This window comes from Thamnophis sirtalis, unplaced genomic scaffold, assembly GCF_051295495.1.
Source record: "Thamnophis sirtalis isolate CommonGarterSnake01/CBP01778 unplaced genomic scaffold, rThaSir2_p1.2 scaffold_6, whole genome shotgun sequence".
Classification (NCBI taxonomy): domain Eukaryota; kingdom Metazoa; phylum Chordata; class Lepidosauria; order Squamata; family Natricidae; genus Thamnophis; species Thamnophis sirtalis.
The window spans coordinates 131,876,623-131,890,956 of NW_028261386.1; the positions used below are offsets into that span (position 1 = coordinate 131,876,623).

The 14,334-nt window shown below is 38.4% G+C and overlaps 1 protein-coding gene across 1 annotated transcript in view; it reads left to right on the forward strand.

Moving 5' to 3' along the window:
* The window catches only part of CSMD1 (CUB and Sushi multiple domains 1), a 1,072,234-nt gene that overhangs the window by 46,300 nt on the left and 1,011,600 nt on the right, over nt 1-14,334 (forward strand). The window lies entirely within an intron of this gene.

Genomic DNA, 14,334 nt, shown 5'->3' on the forward strand with positions numbered 1-14,334 from the left:
AACTGAAGGTTGTTTATCTGTGTTATACCCTTTTGTTTTTGATCTATTTCTCGTTGCTTCCAGCAGTGATGTATTCCCAGGATGTAAATACGCCTTCCCCTTTGTGGGTGGTATCAGCATGCCTGTGCATTTCACAGGGTGTGTTTTTGGAGTGCCAGAACTTTGATTGATGGTGGGTGATGTTGACAGCCTCATGGACTCTTAAGATATTGGGAAAAATTAAGGACAGCTGTCTTGTTTTTAATATGTAGGAACAACCAGTGAATGTATATAGATTTTCATATATAATAGCACTGATCACAAGCAAACGTTGCAATTAATAATAACCCTATACAGATAGTTCTTGACTTACCACCACAGTTGAGGCCAGAATTTCTGTTGCTAACCACAACAGTTGTTATATGTGTTTTGCTCTACTTTAATGACTTTTCTTGCCGTAGTTGTTAAGTTAGTAACTTAGTTGGTAAGTGAATCTGGCTTCCCCATTAACTTTGATTGTGAAAAGGTCACAAAAGGTGATCCCATGACACTGCCACCACCATCAAAAATATGAGCCAGTTGCCAGTATCTGAAGTATGATCATGTGACCATGTGGATGCTGCAGTGGTCATAATTGTGAAAAAAACGGTCATAAGTCTTATTTTTCACTTCAAATGGTCATTAGGCAAACTGTTGTAAGTTGAGGACTACCTGTATGGACCTTATGAACTGCAGAATTGCCTTCAGAATGAGGATTTTTATATGATGGCCAAAATAGAGATGTGTGAAGGAGAAGATTCTTAAGTATGTTCCTTTAATCAAGACTTGGGCTCCCTTCCCTCCCTCAAAACAGGTCTTGAGCAAAACACGGGAGTGCTATATTTTCAAGGAATCAAGTTTTACTTACATGTTATGCATTAAAATGTGAATTTGTCCTGTCTCTGTGGCCATATAAATAACTACAGTACAGATGCAACCATAATAATAAAGGTACTTGTAAAATGGATGGAATTTCAATTAGCCTGGTACAGTTTAATTCCTTACTTTAGTTTTTCTCTGCTTTTTTTTTAGTTGTAATAGTTGTTGTTATTATTTTTATTATTTTCTGTCTCATTAGCCTGAGGCAGCCAAGAGTGTGCAAACAGAAAAGATTAGGAGGAATTTAAGCTGTGGCCCTAGTTATTCATGATATGTATTCCAGCACATTCTTCTGATACATTTGCAAACAGTAAAAATCAGTGTCTGTAAAGCTAAATGCTGTGCGTTTGGACAAGCCCGTTTAAATAAAAGTAAAGCTTCACTTTGCAGAGCTCCAGATTACATGTTGCACACAAATGCAGTAATGTTTGAAGCTAGCTCTGGTTTAAATGAGGTAGAGCAGAAAAGTGGAAAAATGCTTCTTAATTGTCTGCCTGACCTATTCTTCTGCTTTGAATCAATGCTTTGAAGGTAACTTTGTATGATTTCTATTGTGACTTAGCAGAAGCTTGCTTTGAGTTGAGTCGGGATGCAGGAATAATGAGCAGTTGTTGCTCGTTAGGGTCATCTTCTGCAGATAAAAGACGGATGGTGCCACGCCTTAGTTGCAGAAGTCAACGTTCGTGGTTCATCGTGTGTGGTTCATCGTTTCAAGATTCCAAGAGGCACTTGGATAAGTGATTTGCTTTCTGTAAACCTGGTTTGCTGTAAGAGCTTTTTGTTTTTGCTTTTGCTGTGTAACTTTTTGCCAGAGACTTTATCTACATTTATATTTGGGCTCGCAGCCAGCTTGAGCCAGGACTGATAAAGATATTTCCTTTGAAGTTCTGTATGACTGCCGTTTGTGAACAAGTGAAGAGGGGGGTCAGAACAGATTTCCTATATTCCATCAAGGCCCAATTTTTCTGGAAGGTATAACAACAGAATCTTTAAAACCTCAAAATCTGATGCACGAACAGAATCAAGGTGGGGTTATTTGAGTCTCTTTCATTTCTTTATTTGTACCTAGTATTCATTTTGTTTTGTTTTGTCTTATTCATCATATATAAGAACCGCCTATTTCCCTCACTAAATAGTCATTTTATTTCTCATTTACTTTCTTTTCATGGTTGTTTTCTTTTCCTTTGTCAAGGTTATCTCAGCACAAGTACACACCCACAATGGGGTCATTATTAGAGTATTTATTTTTCCTTTAGTTTTTAATGGATTATTTTGGAAAAGTTTTTCATTTGATATGAATTTCCTTACAGTTGTAGACATTCTCTAGTCATAGTGCAATCTTGCCTTCCTTTTTGATGAGATTTTTATTTTTGAACAAACCATATGCTTCCTGTTCAGTACTCAGTTATGTATCCCATCCTACCAGATTTCATTGACACCAACACTATACTGGAACTTCAGGTTCTCCCTGTTTTTTCAATTGAGTGTCGTTGTTTTTTTAGTGAATGTTCATACAGCAGTTAATTGCCTATTATCTGTTAGCAACATGTCTTCCTATTTCCAGATTAAAGATACACAAGATACATACATTTAAACAAAAATGGAGCTAGTCCATGATGTGTGGGGAACAATTATATCACAGAAGAACAGCCAAGCAACAATTCAACAAACTATTTGTTAAAGTAAATGAACAACAAAGAACGTGGCTGCATTTTAATAAAATGCACCGTTAAAGTATCGCACACGGTTTATTGTCAGTTTGTTGGCTCCTTCAAATAATAGTTTGCGGAAAAGCTTACTTTAGCAAATGGAGAAAGAGGGAATCAGAGTTTGTTTTTTTAATAACTTACAGGAACAGAATAAAGTAAGAAAAGTTGTCCAGAATTGATCTTAAGAAGCATCAGTAGATGTTCGTATGTATGTTTCCTCAAAAGAAGCTGAAGAACTTGAATGAAGCAATATAATTCCACATTGAATGAGGTCAGAAGGAAGCCATGACTTACCTGATTTCTGAATAACAGGATAATATGAGTTAACTTTCAGAAATTCCAATAGATGTTACCTACCGTTCATTCATTTTAGGATGATATATAGGTCAATAATTTATGTCCTGTGATTGTGAACCACTTCAATATATTAATTCGGTTAATCAAAAGGCACATGGGAACTGTTCTTAGTTAGGATTGGATTAGAGATTAGGCTTTAGTGGCTTGGCAGAGTGTCCTTGTTTGCTAGAGGCAAGATTTTGTGCTTGGATGGCACGTAAACACGATTTTACTTTAACTTTTCAGCTGCTTTTAATTATTGTAAAGTTTTAAATTATCAGTTTAATTTTTTGAAAAAAAACGTATTACCATTTGCAACACGTAAAACACTGCAAAATATGCAGGAGTTTTTTCCACCAAGCATGCAATGTTTATGTGCTTCTCATTTATCTAAACTTAGAGCCGAGGTGGCGCAGTGGTTAAATGCAGCATTGCAGGCTACTTCAGCTGACTGCAGTTCTGCAGTTCGGCTGTTCAAATCTCACCGGCTCAGGGTTGACTCAGCCTTCCATCCTTCCGAGGTGGGTAAAATGAGGACCCGAATTGTTGTTGGGGGCAATATGCTGACTCTTTAAACCGCTAAGAGAGGGCTGAAAGCCCTATGAAGCGGTACATAAGTCTAACTGCTATTGCTAAGTCAACTGAACCAGTTGTGACAAAAGTCTCTATCATTTCAGGCAGTCTGAAGGCTTGGCTGGCAAAGCATCTTTCTAAGTCGAACCAGCCTTTTTCGATTGCCAGGAACATAAAAGTTGTTTACAAGAATTGTCATCTGCTGTTAACGGAGACTAAAGAAATGACACACTGCCATGTGAGGCAGGGACGGTGTTGAGACAAAGATATAACTTCTTTTTTTTTCTTAACTTGCTCAATTTGAGGAAAAGTATGTGACTAGTCTATAACTTGAGTGACTATTCTGTAACTTGAGGCAAACGAATCACAGCCAATAAACCAAATGTTATGAAATGTGCATTTTAGAATTAAAATTGTGGAAAAAATAAGATACTTTTGAGAAAAGTATCATGTGCACATGTGCGCACAATGCACACACGGGAGGGCGCACACACAGACAAACACATGTATCAGAATTTATGTCCTGCATTTTTAAACTATGTTTCAGTCCAGAAGACAATGCCAGCTGGCTGTTGATCTTGGTTTTATGGAAAATGCTGTCACATGACCTTGGGAAACTGCAACTATCATAAATACCAATCAGTTGCCAGGTTTCTGATCACATGACCATGGGGGATGCTGAAACAGTCTTAACTCTAAAGCGGTCATAACTCACTTTTTCTAGTGCCTTTGCAACTTCAAACAGTCACTAAATGTACTGTTGTAAGTTAAGGACTACCTGTGTAAGTGTAACAAAAAACAACTGCGTTTTGCTGCCTGCAATTTGGCAGTTCAAATCTCTCTGGGCTTGAGGGTTGACCCAGACCGTCCATCCTTCTGAGGTTGGCAAAACCCAGATTATTGGGGGCAATATGCTGACTCTGTAAACAGCTTAGAGAAAGGACTGTAAAGCACTATGAAGCAGTGTATAAGTGTTATTGCTATCCTGCATCATTTCAAAATAGAGAAACTATATTAGTTTCCTACTATCTTAGTACAACAAACCATGATTTAGTAATCATTAATCACTAAATAAAACTAATTGAAGTATATGAACTACCCCAAAATAAGTGCTATGAAGGTTTAAATTAATTCAGTGAAGATGCCCAAAAACAATATATACAGTATGAGGATAAATTGTATTGTATTCTTGACTTATTGTTTTATTTATTTATTTATTTGTCTTGTATGCCGCCCACTCCCGGAGGACTCCGGGCGGCTCACAAAAGACAAGGGAAAGGGGGGGAACGAGACAAAGACAACATATTAAAAACAAAGCCAACATTCACAATTTCCGTGGAGGTAGATGCTTCTCAGCTCCCCCCAGCCTGCTGGGACAGCCAGGACTTGGTGGCTTTGCGGAAGGCCGGGAGGGTAGTAAGGGTCCGGATCTCAACAGGGAGCTCGTTCCAGAGGGCCGGAGCTGCAACAGAGAAGGCTCTCCCCCGGGGAGTCGCCAGCCGACATTGGCTGGCAGATGGAATCCGGAGGAGACCCAACCTGTGCGATCGAATTGGTCTGAGAGAGGTCATCGGCAGGAGGCGGTCTCTTAGGTACCCAGGTCCGATGCCATGTAGGGCTTTATAGGTAGTGACCAGCACCTTGAAGCGGATTCGGAGACTAATAGGTAGCCAGTGCAGATTTTTTCCCCTAACTCCATCCAAATTAGTTTATAGCCATGTTTGTCTTATGATGAAAAGCCATGTTGTCCTACATGAGTGAATTGATGGTAATTATCGTATTAGAAGTGTTTATCCAACCATTAAGAGGAGGGCAGGGATATAATCAGAGTCAGTTCACCTAGTCTAGCATGCTTGATTCAAACTGGAATGTTTCTAGGGAATTTTCCAACAAATCTAAAGTATCCTGTGGCATCAGAGGCTGAAATGCTTGCTTCCTTTTGCTGATATGGTTAATGTGATGACAAATTCCATATGGCAATTATGTATTATGTAAAAAGGTATTTTTGATTGATGGCCTTATATTTACTGATAACCAGTTATTTTCACTGAAATCTCATAGCTGAGGAAACAGATTTAAATCTCTCTCTCTCTGTATTCTCACTAATCATTCATTATTTTATTTAAAAAAAAACCATATTAAATTACAGGAGTTTAAGTTACTGGAAAATGGACTTCATAATCAGTTACTACACCAGTGAGTCAGCAACATGACATGCTCCTGAACATTGTTCTGGAATGGTGACTTTCAAATGAAGGCAAAATAATTAGTCATCAGAAAGAATTCAATTTGTGCATTCCTGTCACTTGCCATGTGTTTGGTTACAGATAAATTTCTTGTTTAGAATCATTTCACTGCCTCTGTTCTTAATAATTTTAGGTGATAAACAAGAAAAAGATGAATACTGCTGAAGACTTGCAGCAATGTCTTAAAGCATGCTTAGTTCTTGTATGTGCAATTAATTATAATTCTATTATTTGTGTTTAAAGTAGTATGTATTACATTGCAGATAATTCGGTTTTGTATTTTGCTCGTGTTCGAAAAAAAGTAATTGATGATTGGTCCTCACATTTACAACCACTTAAGCATCCCCATGGCCACATGATCAAAATTTGGATCATGTTCTGAGTATTGAACACCCACCTCTGAACTAGTGGAGACGCCTTCAACTGGGCCATCAGAAAAGGCCCACTTTGCCTGCTTTCCTGAAGGGCATTTCACGGGTTTTCTTCTCCTTTCAGTTGGAGTGGTTAGACTCTCTTGGTTTGGTATGATAGCTGCAGGGCAGTGATACAGAACTTGTTTACTTTTATGCCTTCTATTTTCTATTGCCATTCCTTCTATCTGAGCAGGAAATGCATTCTAGCTTTATGTATCTAAAATATACAAAATTGGATGTATAACTTTGCTTTTCCTTGAGAGTAATTTTTGCCACGAGAACATAATGGCAGTGTGGAAATATGAAAATGGATATGTGTCATTATGAGAATTGTCAGCACAGAAGCTGAAAGTGTCTGATTGCGAGTATTTCTCCCCTTCACAAAGAGAACTGATGTTCCTAGCAGTCTTTTTGCCCCCTATTTCTGAGGTTTTATATTTGATAGAATATCTGTCTTCGGGGCCTGAAAAGACTTTGTGTTAAAAATGCACCTGATAATAACATTTCACTGGGAATATAAAAATTCTTTTTTTTGCTAGAGGGAGTTGATAAGAATATCTCCAAAGACAACTGAATAGAACTCTCTTATTAACTGAAATTTGTTCTTTTTTCACTTTCTATCTCTAACTTACTACAGCATCTAAATGAACTGATGGATGTGTATGTTACTCAAGGAAACACATTCCTTTTATTTTTGATAGCCATCTCTGCTATCAAATTTTCTTAAACATTTAAGCTTCAGTCCATGGTACATTAACTGATTAGTATATTCCACTGTAACTATTCTTACTTCTTGGTAGGCTTTCTTAAAGTTGGATTCTTGCCCCTATCCTAGAAATATGTACTTTGGAGTTCCATTGTGTCTATGTTGCTCAACAAAATGTGGGGGAAGAGAACCATGAACATACATACATACATACATACATACATACATACATACATACGTCTCTAGTTATTCTGGTTTTCTCCCGCGTAAAATTGGAGGTGTCTTGGCGACGTTTCGACGAAGTCTCATTTGTCATCTTCAGGCTTGGTGCTTCCAGGAGCAATGTGAGATCTTGGCAGTTTCTTCCTTTTAACTGCCAGTGGGGGGGTTGAGCTGATTGGGTGGGAGCTTGGCTGTGTTCTGATTGGGTGGAGGTGTGTCCTGATTGGGTGGAGGTGTGTCCTGATTGGGTGGAGGTGTGTTCTGATTGGGTGGGGGTTTGTGTTTCATGTAGGGATAGGAGGGATTTAAAGAGGCTAATAGTGCATTTGCAGTCTGGCTTCGCCTGAAGATGACGTCTCGCCTGAAGATGACGAATGAGACTTCGTCGAAACGTCGCCAAGACACCTCACTTTGGGAATAGGGCAGCCTATGAATACAATAAACCTCTAAACCTCTAAACCTCCAATTTTACGCGGGAGAAAACCCGAATAACTAGAGACCTACATACTAACACCCGTGAAAACCTCAGAATATATATATATATATATATATATATATATATATATATATATATGTATGTATGTATGTATGTATGTATGTATGTATGTATGTATGTATGTATGTATGTATGTATGTATGTATGTTATATTTGTGCTGATAAATGAATAAAGGGAGACTAGTATAGATCTATTTCAAGCTATTTAGCTCTCATCAGCTAGCCATACCCTTACTGGGAATCGAGCCTGTGCTGTATTGCTTCTAAGGCAGATGTGTTAACCATTGAGCCACAGAGCTCGACTCCTTATCAGCCAGCCAGGGTGAAAGGTATCTATTAGATTTTTACAACCCCCGGTATGCCCAAATATGGGAGGAAGGTCACACTTCCATTCTCTGTCCTTCGGCTCGTCACAAGAGACCATCCAGACAGAAACCCAATATTTTTTACTGTTGCCTTTTTGTTACATTTGTTATATTTGTGCTGATAAATAAATAAAGGGAGACTAGTATAGATCTATTTCAAGCTATTTAGGGTATGGGATGGCGGTGGCGGCAGCAGAGGTGCCCTGGCTCTGCAGGGAGAGATGGGCAGGGCATCATAAGGCTGGGAGGCACACGAGTGGGAGCAGAACAGCCATTTGCGCAACCCCCTTCTCCAGCCATGCAGAACACCATTCACTGGCATTTCAAAGGTGCCAAGATGTGAGAGCCGAGCGGTGGCGAACAGGCGCTCACATGGCGATACCCCTAGGTCAGTGAATGGCGCTGTGCCCAGCTGGAAAGGGGGTTTGCCAGGGGGCTGCTGGGCCCGGCTCTTTGGGAGCCCGCTCTCAAGAGAGCAGCTGTCCGGCAACACCCCTCTTCAGCTGGGCACAGCACAGCTCACCAACTTAGCATTATCCCAAAGGCACCAAGCAATGTGATCACCTTTGCCCCCTACCCCACCCCGGTTCCCACGGCTTGGCACCTTCGGGATACCGCTAGGTTGGTGAGCAGCGCTCTGCATGGTCGGCGGTGGAGGGGTTGTCCAGAGGGCTTATTTGCGGGGGAGGGCTTATATTTTTGCCCACCGGAAAAATGTGGCATGGCCTTATTACCAGGACATGTCATATTTTCGGGGAAACAAGGTACATACTTGTTGATTTCATTTTCTTAAAACCCCATGAATAAAATTGTAATGATCCATGATAAACAGATTGGTTTCTGTCATTTTATCATCTTTCATTTTCCTAGTCACCCAGTACAGGTAGTCCTTGACTTACAACAGTTCAATTAGTGACCGTTTGAAGTTACAACAGCAGTGAAAAAAAGTGATTTGTGACCATTTATCACACTTACGACCATTGCAAGATTCCCCCCTGATCCCATAATTTACATTTGGATGCTTGACAGCTGGTTCATATTTATGATGGCTTTAGTGTCCTGGGGTTGTATAATCATCTTTTGTAACTTTCAGACAAGGAAAAAAAATCGGGAAGCCAGATTCACTTAATAACCACATTAATAAACACACACACACACACACACACACACACACACACACACACACACACACACCACTTGGTATAAGTTGACAGCTAAATCTAAAGCAGCCATGAATGATGCAAGTATCCATTGCAGGGTGTATGTGTATTAGTTCAGCTTCAAATCTTTAGTTTATGTACTTATCAGAGATTTTGTTTTCCACATCAAATTTGATTGTTCCATTAATTAAGAGCGGGGGGAATAAAAAGTAACTATCCACGTCAAAGGGTACGTGCTTTGCTTATGTGGAATTCTTAGGAAATTATAAATGTTAGGGAAATGGCCATGATTATTCACACTCAGGTATTTCTGGAAAATAATAAAGGTCTATTTATAGAGGTCACAATTCTTGTCTATTTTGGAGAGCCAAGTTCAGCTAATTATATGCTGCAGATGTGGAAAGGCTCTATACTTTAAGCAAGATTTACGCCCAAATAAATATAGAATAATTTTCAACATTTTTTATTCTACTTGCAGGAGACCATTCATACCTTTATAGCACTATTGTGTTTGATGTTTGGGGAAGCTTTTTTTATATAGCTGTATTCAGAGGCAATCACTGTTCTTGAAATTAAGCAGTATCCCACAGAATAGAGTCCTTTCAAAAACAAATAGTACTTTGAGTGGGAAAGGGTTTTGCGTTTTGCTATTTATTTTTCAAGCAGCCTTTTAGAACACTCCTTCGGAATAGCTACAGCTGGATATATAAAAGTGCATTTACATCATCCAAAACGCTCTTGCTCCATGGAGGCCAGAAGACTGCGGTGAAGTATAACTGATTTACTCAGACCATGGATGGTGATTTAATCCTGAAAAACAGGGTTTTTAATTAAAACACAAGGGAATATTCCATTGGAACCCAACGCCAATCTGGTTTAACAGTAAGGTCTACATCCTTAGCCCTGTGTCAATTTATTTCTTTAGCTTGCTGGATGGCATCAGTAGAAAAACTCTCCAAATTGCAACAGCAGTTTTATAGAGTACATCATTAGGGCAAGTTTTGTATGGCGGAGATTACTGCAGCATTTTCTTCATGCCTCAGACAAATATTTCCTTTCAAATTTCTTGATGTAATTCATCCAGCCATCTATATAGTTCATACCCTTAAATTCTGGACACAGCCTTAAGGTCTTTTTTAAAATTAGCTCCCTTCCTTAAAGATTTATTCCATTGTCTTTCTTCTTGGTAGTTGAGAAGTCTAAGCAGACTTCATCTTTCTTAATTTATCAGTGTTGTTTGGTATGTCCTCTTTCCAGGACTATATGGAGACACATTTTATTCTTCTAGAGCAGAGGTGGGAAATGATTTAGGACCTGGCTACCTGAGAGACCGCCTCCTGCCACATACCTCCCAGCGACCAACAAGATCTCACAGGTTGGGCCTCCTCCGGGTGCCATCGACCGGACAATGCTGGCTGGCGGCCCCCCAAGGGAGGGCCTTCTCTGTAGCTGCGTCGGCCCTGTGGAACGATCTACCCATAGAAATCCGGATCCTTCCCACTCTCCCGGCCTTCCGTAAAGCCACTAAGACCTGGCTGTTCCGGCAGGCCTGGGGCTCTTGACCAATGTCCAGCTCCACTTAGACAGAATGGATGGTGTGTATTTTAACAATTGTATTTTTTATTTTCAAATTTTAAATACTTTTTATCTTTCCTGTAAGCCGCCCAGAGTCCCAAGGGAGTGGGCGGCATACAAATTTTATTAAATTGAAATTGAAAATTGAAATGATGGCCCTTTATGACTTGTGGACTTCAACTCCCAGAATTCAGGATTCTAAGCATTGAAGTACACTAGTCATCAAAGGGCCATCAGTCTCCATCCCTGTAAAGCACTCTTTTTAAAAAGAAAAAAAGCCACCTCCTTCATTTTTCAATAAACAAAAAATTATGCAGATAAAAATTTAAACACTCCCAAGAAGTTCTGTAGGAAATAGAGCTCTTGGAGAAAATCTGATGGTATACTCTTCACCTCCTTAGGAAAAGATGCTGATTTTAAATCCTATTACAGGAGGTGGTTATGCAAATTGTATAATTTGGTATCACTGGGGGTTATTAATGGGCAACTGCACAGTGTACTTTTAATTTTTTATTACAGAACTGTGCTTAAGTTTTCCTCAAAGTGTTCCTTTAACACGTAATATTTAATGGTTAGGCAAAACAGATTTGGAATGAAAGCAGACAGAAATGAATGTATTAGATAAGTACTGACTCTTTTCAATGATTTGAAATATGGGTATTTATAAATTTCTTCATCAGTATATTCAGTGGTGGCTCCAACCCTAAACTTAAGAGATGGATTTTAGAATATGGGAATATATTTAAATTGTGCAAAAAGATCAATCCAAATGGGTGATTTAAAAAAAAAATCAGAAGTATAGCATAAAAAAACCTAATTTTCAGGAGATGGATAATTGACTGAATTAATATTTTTATGTAGTTTTGAGGGTAACGATTTCGGGCTTAAATCTTAAAAATCTAGAAATATTTTTCTTATTCTTGTGCTAGGTCCAAAGGTTATGATTTTGGTGAATAGCTAGACATGTCCATCCATTTGTAAGATGGGAGATCCATCTTATGCAATGAATAAGAAATATGGGCATCTTATGCATTTAAATGACGACCTGCTTGAATTAAACATTAACTTTAAATAAATATCAGTTTATGACATTGGAATACATATTACTATCCTATGTTTGGAACTTTTGCTTTTATTTTATTCTTTTACATAGTCGCTATATTCTCACCCACATATATTATTTGCTAAACACATACTAACAAAATATCTAGTGAATTTATAGTAAAAATATTATTAGAAACAAGGATTTCATCTTATAATCATTAGGTGATCCCAGCTTTCACAAGTGTAGTGCAATGTGGTATGTAGATAAAACTGCTGTGTGAAGATCAAACATCCTGAGATGCTGAAACGTCAATCCCAAAGAGTTGAATAAACTTAGAAAATATACCATAAAAGCATATAAAAGAGGTAAAGAAGGAAATGGAGGAGGAGGAGGAAGTAGTTAGTAGTGGTGGAGAAAGAAGAGAAAGAGGAAGGTGGTGTAAATATTCTGTGGGCAATTTTCAAAATCCAATTCATAATATGAAGACCCTGAACTGTCTCTATTTCTTTAACTATTGTTGTTGTTGAGACAGATATCATCAAGCTGCTACAATAATTTACAAATAGCACATGAGTAATTCATTAGTGAAAAGTGTCTGTAACCCTACCCAAAGGATGAGTCAAGTGATCTTCTCCGAGTTATCTTTCATCCAGATGTCATCTTCTTCTTTTCTTTTTTTTAAAAAAGCTTCTGTTGGCATGGTGAAGAAGCAGAGGCAAGATCATAACTGTAAGAAGGGATAGGACATGATGTGTACAATATGGCGCAGTGGTTAAATGCAGCACTGCAGGCTACTGCTAGATCAGCAGTTCAGCGGTTCAAATCTCACTGGCTCAGGGTTGACTCGGCCTTCCATCCTTCCGAGGTGGGTAAAATGAGGACCCAGATTGTTGGGGGCAATATGCTGACTCTCTGTAAACCGCTTAGAGAGGCCTGAAAGGCCTATGAAGCGGTATATAAGTCTACTGCTATTGCTATTGCTATTGCTATTTTTAACTTCCCTCTTATTCTTGTGTGAAGACATTGGAAAGATGCTTGATCGAAGGGTTTTTGTCTGAACTCTTATTGTAGCATTCTGGGGGAAAAATAAACCCCATGACATCTTCTTAAGTACCCCTTAGGTTTGGCCCTTCCCTGGTATTTTTTTCTTTTATTGCAAAAAAATAAAAGTTTAGCTTGCTGAACTGAGTAGGAAATTTAAGGTGATATAATTACTCAGAATGGAATAAACATAAAGAGCTTAATTTCTGGAAAACAGCTTTTTAAAATTTGTCTGACCATCTCCACAATGAAGGATATTTTGCCATAATGCCATGGTCACAAAATTTCAGATTTGTACATCCAAAACCCAAGACTTGCATATAATGGGTCTATGAACAGAAACAAATTTCAGGCAACCACCAACTGTTTGAATTCTGCAGCATATTTCTTTTATGAAAAGCCAATTGCTAACAATTTGTTAATTCAGGTCCTGTGTTGTTCTCCTGTCATAAGACAAGCTAAAAGTTCCTCAACTTTTTTTAGTGTTGTGTGTCCTGAAAGCAGATGAGTTGACCTCCAGATTATGAGTCACTTGGCCACCTTTGAAAATTTTGGTTTTGACTTGCCATATACTGTATGGTTAACCTTAGATATTATTCTACATAGTCCGTCAACAGAGTTTTAATGATTAATAGAAAAAAAACTGTGGATATGACTCCTTTCACCATCTTCTTAATTTATTTAATTTCTTAAATTATGGATTCTGTCGCCTATGAAATAATTCTTGGATGGCATACAAGATTTGGACTGTAAAGAGAGTAACAAGGATGACCTTGATGGAGGTAGGGAAGATTTGTTATCAAAGTAACATAGAGGAAAGTATTGCTTGTGTTACCTATCTAATTCACATGAATATAAAGAGAGGAAGGATGAGAAACAGACTTGCAAAATTATATTGCTATAATCTAAATAAAATGAGATTTTTAGGTTTCTGTGGACTTTTACTTCTTGGTGTGGACTGTCCTGTAAAGCTGGTAGATTAAAAGCATGCATGTGAAATAACTCTTCCCCCTTCCACCTCCCCAGAATCTTGCATTATGTCCACTAAACAGAAGTTTGTTGGGGAAAGGAACTATAATGGGGAAGATAGTGCCTAAGAAAATTCATCTGTATATTTGTTACCTCTTCAGTGTAGATCGGACTAGGAATCTAATGGCATTTAAGTCAGTAGTATATTATTGGAAAACTACAGTAACAGCATCTTTCAAGTCTGTAGGTGCTTTCTCTCACCCTCCTCTTATCTATGTCATGGTCTTTGTCTGAAACATTTAATCAGGTTACATTCCTGAATAAATTCCAAACTCAGTCATCTTTATCTGACTGTTGACTCGATAGCAGCTCTTTCTCCTATCCCCCAAGGCCATTCCCTGTATCCTATATAGTATATTATCTTTCGATTCAAACTGGGTTCATTCTATATCAAATGAAACAACTTAAAAATAGAGAGTGGATGTTTACTTTGGAATCATGATGTGTTGAAGGGGTATACAATACTTCCCATCTCACCTCTCCCTAGATGAGGGAGGAAAGAAACACTATAAAGGTGATAG